Genomic DNA, 14,876 nt, shown 5'->3' with positions numbered 1-14,876 from the left:
TAGGTGGGGGAAGGAGAGGGTCGGGGGCTATATGGAAGGATCTTTCCATTAAGGAAGTTTTCATGGGGGAAGGGACATTGCTATGAAGGGGGCGCCGGATTTCCCAGCATTATTAAAGAAAAAGATCAGGAATTAAATAAAAAAAAACAAGTTTTTCAACTGATCAACTGATTGTGATTAAGAGGTCATTTTTAAAGAACTGGAAAAAAAATTCGAACTATAGTTTAAAGAGCAGGGTATTGACTAGGGGGCGAACCCCCTAATATACGTGTTAAAAATTTATGAATATAGAAGTTCGTTACGTAAGTTAATTCTAAGTTACGTATATTTATTACTAATAAAAACGTTCGTAAATAAAATTAAACAAGTTTCGAGAAAGCCATTTAACCAAATATAATATACAAATTTTGTTTTAATTATTCTTGTAGGGTGAGCCAAAATCAAAACCTGTATTAATTCAAAAACATTCAGAAATTAAATAAAAAAATCAAGTTTTTTTAACTGAAAGTAAGGAGCGACATTAAAACTTAAAACGAACAGAAACTATTCTGTATATGAACGGGGCTGTCCCCTCCTCAATGCCCCGCTCTTTACGCTAAAGTTTGACTTTCTCACAACTCTATTTTTTTAAACAATAAAAAAACTTTAGCGTAAAGAGCGAGGCGTTGAGGAGGGGACAGCCCCTTTCATATACAGAATAATTTCTGTTCGTTTTAAGTTTTAACGTCGTTCCTTACTTTCAGTTAAAAAAACTTGTTTTTTTTATTTAATTTTATACAGGTAATCACCGATATCGCCAATAATATTTTTCCCTAACATTGTGATTTATGTTTCGTAATGGTTTATATTTTTGCTTATTATGTTAAATAAAGTCAAAGTCAATAGCACCACACAACGGTATTAGTCCTTAATAGTTCTAAACCGTATAATCAAGCTATAATAGAAACAAAGAACATTCCAAAACTTTAATTGCTTGTTCTACAGTATATATATATATATATATATATATATATATATATATATATATATATATATATATATATATATATATATATATTTATGTAAATATGTGGTGTTGTTTTTTTTTTCTAAAAAAAAAATATTTTAATAAGTTTAATCAATAAATATATTTAAGATTAAACCTTCTTTATTATTTAGAATAGTTTTTTTAATTTCATTAAATTATGAATAAAATTTAATTAATTAAAAATAGCTTTATTTAATTAGCTTCATGGACACAGTAAAGATATTTACTTCAAGAGAACATAATAAAATCACAAGTAAGTAATAAAGTCTTTATTGTTTTCACCTATTTGATACCCAATACTGAAATTTCATTCAAGAAATTGTTAAGGAATTGTAAATAGGCAAGTCACTCATTCTTGAGGTTACCTATTGTATACACAATACAGAAATTTCATTTAAGAAATTATCAAAAACTGTGAGTAAGTAGCAAATTCTTTCTTGAATTCGCCTCCTGGATAAATAAAAAAAAACATTTCATTCAAGAAATTATGACAAAATTCTAATTAAGCAACAAACTATTTCTTGAACTTAACTCATGGATACACAATGCAGAAATTTAATTTAAGAAATTATCAAAAGTTGTAAGTACGTAGCAAATTCTTTCAAAAATATGTTAATACGTTTAAGCAATAAAGATCTATAAGCTGAAACCGTCTCTATTCTTTAGTATAGTTTTATTCATTTCTTTAAATTATGAAGAAATTGTAAGTAAGTAACAATAACTTTCTTGAATTCGCTTCATGGACACAATACAGATATTTAATTCAAGAAATCATGATAAAATCGTAAGTAAGTAATAAACTCTTTATTGTTTTCACCTATTGGATACACAATACGGAAATTTCATTCAAGAAATTATGAAGGAATTGTAAATAGGTAACACACTCATTCTTGAAGTCACCTCTTGTATACACAATGCAGAAATTTCATTTAAGAAATTATCAAAAATTGTAAGTAAGTAGCAAATTCTTTCTTGAATTCGCCTCATGGATCAATAAAAAAGACATTTCATTCAAGAAATTATGACAAAATTCTAAGTAAGCAACAAACTCTTTCTTGAAGTTACCTCATGGAGACACAATGCAGAAATTTCTTTTAAGAAATTATCAAAAATTGTAAGTAAGCAGCAAATTCTTTCTTGAATTTGCCTCCTGGGTAAATAAAAAAGACATTTCATTCAAGAAATTATGACAAAGTTCTAAGTAAGTAACAAACTCTTTCTTGAAGTTACCTCATGGATACACAATGCAGAAATTTCATTTAAGAAATTATGAAAAAATTGTAAGCAAGTAACAAACTCACTCATGAAGTCACCTCGTGCATACACAATGCAAAAATTTCATTAAAGAAATTATGAAAAAATTGTAAGTAAGTAGCAAATTCTTTCTTGAATTCACCTGCTGGATAAGCAAAAAAGACATTTCGTTCAATAAATTATGACAAAATTCCAAGTAAGTAACAAACTCTTTATCTTTTTCATGACTTAGATACACGATGTAGAAATTTAATTCAAGAAATTATGAAAAAATTCTCAGTAAGTAACGATTTCTTTCTTGAAGTCAACTCTTGGATACACAATGCGGAAATTTTATTTAAGCAATTATGAAAAAATTGTAAGCAAGTAACAAACTCTTTCCTGAAGGCACCTCTTGGAAACACAATGCAGAAACTTCATTTAAGAAACTATGAAAAAATTGTAAGTAAGTAACAAATTCTCTCTTGAAGTCACCTCTTGGATACACAATACAGAAATTTCATTAAACAAATTATAAAAAAATTGTAAGTAAGTAGCAAATTCTTTCTTGAATTCACCTGCTAGATAAACAAAAAGACATTTCGTTCAAGAAATTATGACAAAATTCTAAGTAAGTAACAAAGTGTTTATTGTTTTTACGACTTAGATATACGATGTAGAAATTTAATTCAAGAAATTATGAAAAAATTCTCAGTAAGTAACAATTTCTTTTTTGAAGTCAACTCTTGGATACACAATACGGAAATTTCATTCAAGAAATTATGAAAATATTTGTAAGTAAGTAACAAACTGTTTATTGATTTCATCTCTTGGATATACAGTACAGATACTTCATTCAAGAAATTATGAAAAAATCGCAAGTAAGTAACTTTTTTTTGTCTAGAGTCTCTAACCATCACATAGTTTATGTTTAGAGTATAAAATGTTTATTTATACATATAATACAGTGAATGTACATATGGCGAGGACAGATACAGAATTCGAACTGAATCAAATAATCTAAATTGGTAACTTATATTCAGCAAAATATGCAGATACACATCCGAACATTTGACAGAACTGCTTTAGTTTTAATCTGTCAACTTCTAGGACTTACAGCAAATATTCAGAATTAATATAGTTATCAAGGAAATGGGATTTGACTGGGAAATGGACCTTTTGACACGTACTTAGAATTTTAATTACTGGTTTCAACCCAGAAAAACCCACTTCCAAAGTTTACAGGTTTTCCCCGGGTTTTCCAAAATCTTTTTTTTTCCAAAAAAACGATTTTCTATCCTCAAACAAAGGTACAACTAACAAGAACATAAAATAAAATACTGACACTAAAGCTGAACCAAATAGACACAAGATATTTTTCCCAATTGGCACTTTCATTTCACTTTATATTGTCATGCTAAGTTCGCATAAAATTCGCATTGCTACACCTAATAGAAAAATTTGCACATCGTCAGAATATCTTTTAAAAGAACGCATTATGTAGGCCTACTGAAAACGAAAATTTTCATATTTTAGTTGGCGTTGACCATTTTTCAAAATTTGTATCCTGAAAGCTGTGCCGAGGATAACAGCAGAAGCTATGTGTAATTTTCTTTGCGAGTCAGTGATAGCAAACTTTGGTCTTTTTGAAATTTTGAACACTGATTCCCACCAATCTTTCTGTTCAAATCTCATTTCACAGATGTGTGAAAAATAGAAAATTAAACATCATTTTTCGTCAAGTTATAATCCTCAATCGAATGGGTTATGTGAGAATCGTGTGAAGGCAATAAAATCCGTATTTAAAGCTTATTGTCAGGATCATCCCAATTCTTGGGACACTTATTTGCCTTTCGTTCAGAATGTATTAAATTCTACTATTTCTTCCACAACTAAATATTCACCACATCACGTAATTTTTGGTAGGCAGCCTCTTTCATTTTTGGATATTCAACTATCATTGCCTTCAATTGACTATTTTGACAGTTATGAGGATTATATGGTTAATTTAGTTAGGAATTTATTCACGATTTACAGGATTTGTGGTGAACAAATAGGAAAACAGAGAAAATCTCAAAGAGTACAATATATTAAAAATGCTGTAGAATTACCAGTTTTTCGAGAAGGGGACTTAGTTTATGTCCAAGATAAAGCTCAGAATCCAAGGGAGATCAAGGGTTTAAATTTTAAATTTCGTGGACCATATATAATTTTAAAAGATTCCCTATTCTTGGTACAAGAAATTTCAGGGACTTCTGTAAGAAGAATAGTAAACGGTCGTCTGATAAAGCCTATAAATGATTTAGAAACTTTCTTACGTTTGAATTCTATTTTTCAGGAGAAAATTGATATGATTAATAAATTTAATATTTGAAATAGTAAAGTAAAATCTAATGATGAAGAGAAAAGCAGTAATGATTATAGCTTACGTCAACGTCTGGGTGAGAAAATTTTGGTTGTTCAAAATTGTCTTGAGCAACCAGTAATAACAAATAAATCAATATCGGAGGAATCAAGAATCGTAGAATTGGAGTTAGAGAATCGTGGGCATAGGAGAATCGATTCAACATCATCTGTATACCAGCTTCCAGTGGAGATCCCAGTAGTAACTTCAGAAATAATGGAGGATAGCTCCGTTTCTAGCAAACAACATGAGGTTCAAATGGAGCCAAGTCTAGTTAGTGTAGAAGTAGATAAAGGGGAAATAGAGACTAAAGTAGACTCTAGTGGAGAATCAAGTAGTCTTAGGAGAAGCAATAGGAAAACAAGAAATAAACCTCCAGGTTATTATAGAGAGTATTGAGACAATTATAGAGATAAGTAGAGTAAGATGATTATAGAGATTAGTGTGTTATTGCAGTATAAACGGTGCTGGGACTTGATGTCAAGTCAAAATCAAAATGCTATCCCCGCAAAATAACGTTAAACAGCTTAGTGTTCCTTGAAAAAAAAATTGAAGGTATGAGTAAAGGGGTACAAGGACAACAACAGAAATTTCGAAATTATTCAGATATACCTCAAATTATTGGAAAACTGAGTCATAGATTCGCCGTGGCATTCAATAAGATTCAAAGAATCTAATTAAAGGGGAGCACACACAAAAGCCAAATTAGGCCAGTAGCCTATGAGAAATCGCAAAATACCCAAAACAATGAGCAAGTCGTAATGGGGTGCCCTATGTATCTCAAAATATTTCTATGATTTCTAAGGGAATTTGGTGTAAATGTCTTCCGTTTCCACTTTAAATAAAAAAAACTAATTAGTTTTTTGGCGTCCCTGCTTTCAATAAAAAAATGAGGCATTATTATTTTAACATGATAGCCCCCTATCCCCCCTCTATAGGCAATAATTTATATTTTATTTATGAGCCATATTTTTGGGGTATCTTCCGGTTCAATCTTTAATTCCCCAACCTTGTAAATAGCTTAGTCTATTGCTAAATTTTGTCTCAATACAAGTGTTTTTTTTTTGAGGGGGGGTAAAGAATTTCAGAAAGAAGATTATTTTTTCTATAAGGCGTTCAACAGTTGAGTATTAAACATTAAGAAAATCTTATTGAAAACAGCGAAAGAAAAAAATTCTGCAAACTTACAATTCAGCTGTAGAAACAATCTGTCGGCTGTCAATTTCAAAATCCAACTGAAGGCTGAAGCTATATAGTAGTGAATGTGCTCTATAATTCTATTCGACTTGAAAATAAAATTCTTGACTACGAATGATTTAAGAAATAGCGATTGGGAAACTGCATACTTTTTTTTGTCAACATTGACGATGCTTTTTTTGTCAACATATGAAGAACTGTGTATATTGCAATATTTGCAATTGCATATTGCATCTGTCTGGTTTTGATGCAAAATAACAAAAGAGACGAAAATTAACGAATAAGAGAGTAGTGAAGAATTATGGTGTGCAAAGTAATATTTGGCAGGGAAAGTCACTGGTGATAAATCGCTAGGGGTGGCCCTGTTATTGCGTGATTTTCGAGGATTCGGGGAACCAAATTTTTTTTTCGGGGTGACGCATAGATTTTCGGGGAAATACACAAAAATTCGAGGATAGTGCAAGCCCTGCTTGATTTCTGATCAGGAAAATCGGAATAATAAACCACGCGAGAAGGAAAAGCTCCGACTTTGCGGTTGATGCAATAAAGAATTGCCGAAAATTAATTTAAAGTCGACCGAACGCCACTGCCTTTGCCGGCGGTGGCGTACCTGTGGCGTGCCGGCGGCGTTGCGACACTTCAGCGGCGGTCGACCAGGCCTCCGGCCGGCGGCCTTCGGTCGATCCGCCGGCGCGGCACCGGGGTCTATTTACAGGGGCAGATCCAGGATTTTTTTAGGGGGGGGGCAAAATAGGTTGTTCCGATAAAAAAAAATCTGGGGGGCACAAAATAGTTTGACCCGATAAAATTGCATTAGGAGCAAGTTTAATTAATGCAAACTTGAGTTAATTAAGTTTTTTACACTACTTTAGACTACGCTAGGGGTCGCGCACCCCCTCGCCCAAGGCTTTCGCTTTAGAAAAATAGTTTGTACCCGTCACACTGGGCATGTGGCCCCTGCTACATTTGATTTTTAAATTGTCTGACCCCCAAAATTTCTTTCTTTTGCATATGTTACTGTGAATGTCCGAAATCTGGTTAATGTCAACATTCGCTGATGAATATCTGAAATTCCTTTTTCTTTGTTTGGTTTCAATTCGCTTTGCGAATCAGATTTTCAGTCTCATGCAAGCTTTAATGGTAAAAGTAAAGGTCATGTTAAATTAGGTTATAAATCTCAGAAATGGGCTAAAAACTTAACCCAACCTGTAACCATCAAATCTTGCATAAAACTGAGAAAGTTGACTGGCAACGCTGACTAAATCCAAGGATAAAAAAAAGGTATTTCGCAAATTAACCGGTGAATGTCGACATTCACCAAATTTGGACATTCACGGTAACACATACATGGTAAATTCGTTCATCGCGTAGAGATAACTTATCTCCTTCGAACACTTGATAAAGATAATGTAAAGACGATTTGTTTCAGCGTTCTTTTAATATAACGGAATGAGGTTTTGCCTCTAGGGCTTTGGCTTATTTATTTTGTTTGCTTTCAGATCTTTCCTTTTAAAAATGTAAGTTTCTTTTAAAAAATTGGTATTTTTCTTCAAATAGTATTTTTGTCAACATCTTACGGGATATCAATCTCCGGGTTTAGGTGAATGCTGCAAAACAAATTGAGAAAACACCCTCTTCCAAGAAAATTCCCTCGGAACAAGCCCTTTTATGATACTTATGATACTCCATTTTTCTGACTTTTTAAATATTCTTTTAAAGTGATAAGCACACATTAAGGTCACAAATTCAGTTTTTGTTGCATTTTATTGATTGTTCGTATGTCCATGAGTTTACAACAAAAAGATATAATATGAATATTCCAAAGTTAGGTTTTCAGTAAATGATCATAATTTGACATTCTTCATCATAGCTAAATATTATCGACAGGCGCTTACACGGGAAGGGAGGGGACTCCAGGCTTGTTGTCTTCCTGAAATTTAGAAGTTTCTACGATTCTCCAATAGTTCCTAATATATTTTGTATAATTAATTCACAAAAATTGTACTTCTTTTAAAGATTTTTCTTCCCCAAAATTGGTTAAATTTTTCTGTGGTGCCTGAGTCCTGCGAAACTAGGATTCAAAACATAATACATAAAGCTTCTTAATCACAAAGCAGATGATTGAGAGAGCATCAATAGCCCTTAATTGACCCTCGATATCCTGGCTGAACTTTGCTGAAGTAATGATTATGGAACTGTTTCAATTTTTTTTAATTCAAGTTTTAAAGATCGCATTTTATTATAACCGTTATTTTATTTATATAACCTATATGGTTTGCTGAGTACGGCTCTTGGATATAAAGCCGAAATATTAATTTAAGGTTTTAACAAACTCCACTGTTATAGATAACTTCCCCGTTGCTTTACTTGTTGCTGTTTTTATGATATAGAACACAGCAATCCTGCAAAAACTGCTATTCTGTACATCATAAATAACTCTTTGAGATGCAAAACGGTTGGATACAACAAATACATATTTGAAAAAGAATCTTACCACACGGCCCGTGATATTTTATCTCTATTTCCTTTTTCCGGAGACAAGATTCCCTTTTCAAGTGGCACACTGATTCATAATCAATGGCATCGGTGCCGCAGATTGTACCATTTTTGAAGACGTCTTCACAATTCATAGTACATGTGCAGCTATAAGAACCATCACCGGCTATACAAGTTCCATAAAAGGGGCAGGCAACATCATTGCAAGGATCTAGAAGAAAAATATTGTTAACTTTCCACTGATGTTGTTTCTGAAGTCATACTAGATGATAATACTGATGCGAAATGCTATGAGAAAAATGTTGGTTACCGTGCTCTAAACGCCACTTCTATTGACAGAGATGAAACTGCAGCTAATGACTAGTTTCTAGCTGATTAATGACTAGTCATATATCCATAGGCGTATGGAAGGGGGGCAGAGGGGGGCAGCGGCCCCCTAAAACTTTGCCCCCAAATTTGCACTAGATATGGCTGAAAAAGCAGTTAAAATTAGACAGATGGCTAGAAAAGCAGTTGATAATAGGTAGGTGGTTGGAAAAGCTGGAAATAAACAGCTGGAATTACGAGATAAAAGACAAACAAGAAGCTAATGTCTTAGAAAGATTTAACTCTCATCCAAGAAGATTGATTAATGCTGAAGCTTTTTGATGATTTATGATTTTTGGTTACTACTTATTAATAAAGATTTCATAGGTATGATATAACTTGTTGGCAATGTAAGGTTTTGTGAACTGCCAATGTAACTTCAGCCCCCCACCCTTCACCCCAGAATCGGCTCCCCCCCCCCCTAGAGAAGGAGCTACGTACGCCCATGCATGTATCCCCCTAAGATGAGATTGGTTGGAATCCTTCAACCCCGTCAGATATATATATATATATATATATATATATATATATATATATATATATATATATATATATATATATATATATATATATATATATATATATATATATATTGGTGTTTCACAAGGAAAAAATTGGTGTTTCAGTTTAATCAAGCAACGGTCCTTCTGATCTGAATTAAATAGAAAATTCTGATGTGTAACCCAACCTAACCTAGGTACCTTACCCCCCCCCCCTCCCCTAAACACCAAAAAAACAATCGTTTAAATATATTAAACTCAATGAGAAACCACGCTTTGCCATCAATTAATCTAGCAAATAACCGTTTGTTTGGTTTCCCTGTACAGTCTATAGCACTGGTTTAGTTATAATGCATAAGTACCACTTTTTTATTTAATTTTTTTTCATGAAAATTGAATACCATTCCTAGGGTTAATCCAAAGAGTGGGGGACTGCAACCCAACTTCAAACCTAATCCCTTTTACCAAAGTTGGAATTTTTCAGAACAATGATTCGCGAAAAAAAACCCTTATTTATTGTATGTGATCATCAAAACAAAGTATAACTCACCAAAAATGCAATATATAGTCTCCACAGTAAAATGGGAGCTTTTGTCCCTGTCTTGGCGTCAGGCGGCTTGGTGCTGTAGTGGGTTTTTAGTAGCAGTAGTTCAAGCTATTGAAAAAATGCGATGATATAACCGTTCGTAACTTATGCGATTCTTCAAACTGAATCGCCTCCTCAGAACCAAGCATGCTTGATAGTGGAAGAAATGTTATCTTCCATTCCTTGATAATGGAAGAATACAAAAAGCTAACAAACATCATCATTCATGATGATTGAGTAATTATTTGACCATTTCTTTCGAACACCAAAGATCCTGCAAAATTAACATGCAAGAGAGCATAACTGGAGGAGCGTTTCTCCATGTTTTTTTTTCGTTTTAAGAAAATCGATTGCTTATGTATTATCTGGGCTCCATCCCCTGAAGTCATAAGCCTTCTTTGTCTTTTGGTTTAATTTGAACCTTAAATTTAACTTGAGTCCTAAGTATAGCATTCTGTCAATTTTACATTTTCCATGGTACCATCTAAAGGAAGGGGTCATAAGGCCTAATGGCAAATCATAACAATCAAATTGCAGGCACAAGTAATTGTCGTTCAATACATTTGCAATTATCGAGGCTTGTCATTGGTAAAGACGTGACCAGATGATCAATCAGATACTTATATTTAATTCCGGAACAACCTAGGATGACGGATAATTTGTCAAAGTAATAATGTCTGGATCAGCCATAGGATACTATAGTTGCCAATTATGATCGATATCGTGAAAACAAACCAAAATAGAAATGAAGACGGAAAAAACCATTGTGGGCAAACGCTCGTTACTAATGGTAATGGACAATTTTGGGCGATCGCTTGGGATCTCTTTCTTTTCCTATCCAGGGGAAGAACGTCAGAAAAATAAAGAAAGAGAAAAATAGAGTGTGTGTGAGAGAGATATTTGCCTTTGCGTTAGTTTGACTGAGGTTCGGGTTAAACGTAGGTTTGGGGGTACTGTTCTATTAGCTGCAATCCCGCAGCGAAGATGATAAAAGAAACTAGACAAACAGGTTATTTCAACAGATATTTCCTATGACGAGGATTGCAAACAGTTATTTATCACTGCGTTTACAATATTTAAAATTTTGTTTTTTGGCTTTTAGGGGGAAAATAGGGACCTAGGTTAGGTTAGGTTACGTACTTAAAATATGTTATGCTTTACCCCCGCCTCCTTAAATGTGCAAATAAATAGCCGAAATTTGTTTCTAAACTATTATATTTTGATCATGTTTTGTTTTATTTCATTAGCATTAACCAAACTTGACTTCTCGCGTGGGTTGCAGCTAATAGAACAGTACCAGTTTGGGTTACATGGACTTGAACTGTAGGAGGGTTGAGTTGAATGGAGGTTGAATTGAATATGGGATGAGTTGCATTGGTTTATTAGAATTGAGTTAAAAGGGGGTTGAACTGCAAGAGGGCTGAGTTAAACGCGGTTAAACAAGGAGTTAAATGAGGGTTGAATTGCATTGTGGGGTTGAGATGAGTGGGGTTGAGTTTAAACGGATATTGAACCAAATGGGCGTTGAGATTCATGCGGGTTGGTTTTAGTAGGGTAGAGTTGCTAGGGGGTTGAGTTAAACGGGGACTGAACTAAATGGAAGTTGAGATGCGCAAGGGTTGGGTCAAAAGGGGCTGAGTTGAATGGGGTTGAGCTGCGTTGGAACCATTTCTTAGTAGTTAGCCTGCCTGTATAGGAATTCCCTTCACCACAGAATTTTAGAATAAGTAGGGTTAGGCTAATTGCAAGTAGCAATAGTGAATTGGCGACACTCATTAACTCGTTGTAAAAAGAAAATGACACTTAAGGAATAAGTGACACAGTTTTCTTATTATATTTTTAAGACTAAAAATTCTGCAATCACGGGGCAAAAAGCTGTAATTCAAGAGAAAGTCGCCAAACTTAAGGACAGAGGTCAATCGTCTCTAAATTATGAAAAATTATATATAAATTGCAATTTCTGTTTTTTCCTGGCAAAACGCCCTTTTCGTAGTTAGATGCTGTCTCGCCCATTGATAAAATAAACTTATTAAAACCTCCTCCACGCTAAAATCTAAAGAGGGTCTTTTTAAGCCAACTTGAACAAATTATTTTGCAATCTTAGTAATCATAATGTCTCAGTAAATCAGTGCACAAAATTAAGTCTTTTTAGAAAATAAATGTATAATTGTACTTACCAATATCTTGTTGTTTTTCAGACATTGATGCAATATAGCTTGAATATGACGAAGAAGAGACTGGTAAAACTGCTCCTGCAAAAGTAGAGTAATTTTACACACAAACCAGAATTTAGTTCCAAGCACTTTTATAGAAACTGATAATTAAAGTTTGCGTAGATCAGCTAGCCTCAATAATGACTCCTTCTTCAAAGTTGACAATACTGTCCCTTGCATAAGGTAAGAAGCTTTGTAGTAGAAGTACAGCTAAAAAAACTGAATCTTTTGATGCCAAATAGAGGCATTTATTAAAAAATAATAACAAGGGGTTGCATTTTTAAGTGTTTAAAGGAGGGGTCAATTTATTTTGTTTTTACCATTTTTTCAATAAAATACCAAAAAAGTCATTTTTATTAAAATATTCCAAATACACTCTTTTTTTAAATCTAGAGGAGCACAAGCCCCCCCCCCCTTCAACAAATTGACGCTACTGATACCAAATCTACTTCTCATTGAGAACTTTCAGGCAGATTATTGTTGATACTTTGTGCTGAATTCAGCCAGTGGAAATGGCCCTATTGCCCTTGTTTCCCTTCGCTTAGAATCAAAGGAGGTAAATGGCTCAAGAGAGAAAGAGAAGAAGGACACACGCTAAACGAGATGCATGTTCACCATTCATGATGTGTTTGTTACCGAGCATTTTATTACCGCTTTTTTTTATTACCACTTTTGAAATCTACTTTACAGTGCTTGGTTTTTGAAAATTTTTTTTGCCAAATCCTTCAGTCCCACAGAAGCTTTTTAGAGATTCAACCCGGGATATGGTTACTTAAAGAGAAGACACTGGCACTAGGATCGAAGAGTATACTTGAAAGCGCCATCTTTCGTTTAGAGACTTTGTATGATCAAAAATTCCCGTATAATTTTGTTTTCCATTTCTTTTTCAGGAAGTCAAATTCCGCGTCCAGTAGGCCTGTCAGTTTAGAGTCAACTAGCCTGCTTAACCTTCCTACCAAGTTTTTTCCTAGACCTATTTTTCTAACCTAGACCTACTTTATGCATGCTGGATTTTGACTTAAAATGATTTTGGAAAATAAAAATAGTGATTAATTATCACGTACGGAGAAGTAGAGAATCACTACACTTATACCAATCGAGGTATTTTCGAAATCTAGTTAGAGGGGGGGACCTCCTCCTCCTCTTTGCCCATGACTGATGCCACTCAATAGCCCTGGTAGTTTTCAGTTACTATCTGACCATGATAAGTAACCAAAGATCCCTCTCTTAAAGGTTTACCACTCTCTTGGGCTCAACAAGAAACAGAGAACTACGATGAAACCATGACAAGTACGATTTAAAGAAAGAAAAGCGACATAGTATATAACGTGTACAGGTTCCTAACGATTTTACCACTCCTCCCTTAATTTTGTGCCCCTTCCAAATTCCTACGTACCTGCCTTCTCCAAATTACTATTAACAAAATATCTTAATCAATTCCCATACGCTTTCAAACTCCCATCCTGGGTAAGGTCATAAACAACAAATATTCAGTCTTTTTACAAACTAGAGGCCCTTAGAATTAATTATATATCGCAAGTAACGCCTAAACATTGTACGTATGCCATGCCATATTTGTAATCGTACTTCTCATGGTGTCATCGTAATTGATCGTAGTTTATTCTTGTTCCGCTCGGAGACAGCGGTAGAAAGCAGCTTAAATTGGTAAAGTCAGTAGAAAACACAAGAATAAACAAACGGAAAACTCGTTTAAATATCCAGTTTCATGGGTGATTTGGGGCCGAAGCAGACGTGTATATGACTAGGGGAAGCCGTCATAACATCGAACCGTCAGGAGCATGAACGCCAGGAGCAGTAAATAATCCGTCATAACATCGACAAAAAAAAACGTCAGAACCTCGACCCGTCATAACATCGATAATTTTATAACTTTAGTTTTTGGGGGTTTAGGGGGGGGGGAGGTACCTAGGTTTGGTTACGTATTTAATATATGCTATGCTTTACCCCCCCCCCCCGGATGTGCAAATATATAGCCAAAATTTGTTTATAAACTATTATATAATTATTACTATTACATAGACTTATAATTTTTTTTAGATGCTATGACGGTTCGAGGTTCTGACGGCTCGAGGTTCTGACGGTTCGATGTTATGACGTTTCTTGCTTGTGACGGTTCGCCGAAATGGTAGCATCCCTATGACGAGCACGTCTCTCCTTTCTGTTGGTACGAATTCTCTATCGGAGATTATATTTACTGTTTCTAAATATTAGCTGAAGACATAATGAGCTTCTGAATAGTGGCATCAATTGAGGGATATACTCCCCCCCCCCCAAATTTTAAAAATATATCTTTATGAGGATATTTCCATTGAAAATATGTTTCTAAGCATTTTCAATGATAGTTGAAAAAACGACAAATCCCCCCCCCCTAGCTACTGAAAAATACCCTTTGAACTCATCGCCCCTATATTTTTGTGGGTTGACACGACTGCTACTGAGACGATAATCCTCATGCAGCGAAAGCTCTTTCGGGTTGAAAACAAGAGCAACGTTTTAGAGAGGAGCCGATTTTAGGAAAACGCCGAAAACAGAGGGATAAATTTAGAGCATAAAGAAAAGTTCTGGAGGGTGAATAGTAAAAACGTTGATACTTCTTAGGGGTACGGACTCAAAGCCACCCCGTCTCTTGCGTACACAGCCTACTTGTTCTTATTCAATTGTTGACTGACCAGTTCTATACTACCTTCAGGGTTACCACCCTGACCTGGAAGGATTTACTAAATCGGAGAGGAAAAATTTACTAGATCGCATCTGTTTTTACTAAATGCTAAAAAAAAATTTTTAAAGGACGATTTTTACTATAGCAGGATAATCAATACGATTTTACCAATCT

The 14,876-nt window shown here is 34.3% G+C and overlaps 1 protein-coding gene across 1 annotated transcript in view; it reads right to left on the bottom strand.

The window, feature by feature from the left end:
• The window catches only part of LOC148952876 (uncharacterized), a 182,181-nt gene extending 173,685 nt beyond the window's left edge, over positions 1–8,496 (bottom strand). Inside the window, exon 1 of the mRNA XM_089087456.1 lies at positions 8,356–8,496. The gene's annotated coding sequence lies outside the window, so the exon portion shown is untranslated. The remainder of the gene's footprint in view (positions 1–8,355) is intronic.
• Positions 8,497–14,876: the final 6,380 nt, after the last annotated feature.

Source organism: Artemia sp. Qi Xiang Cuo, chromosome 4 (genome assembly GCF_049724085.1).
Source record: "Artemia sp. Qi Xiang Cuo chromosome 4, ASM4972408v1, whole genome shotgun sequence".
Classification (NCBI taxonomy): domain Eukaryota; kingdom Metazoa; phylum Arthropoda; class Branchiopoda; order Anostraca; family Artemiidae; genus Artemia; species Artemia sp. Qi Xiang Cuo.
The sequence above is the reverse complement of the archived record's forward strand: the minus strand, read 5'-3'. Positions and strand labels throughout refer to the sequence as shown.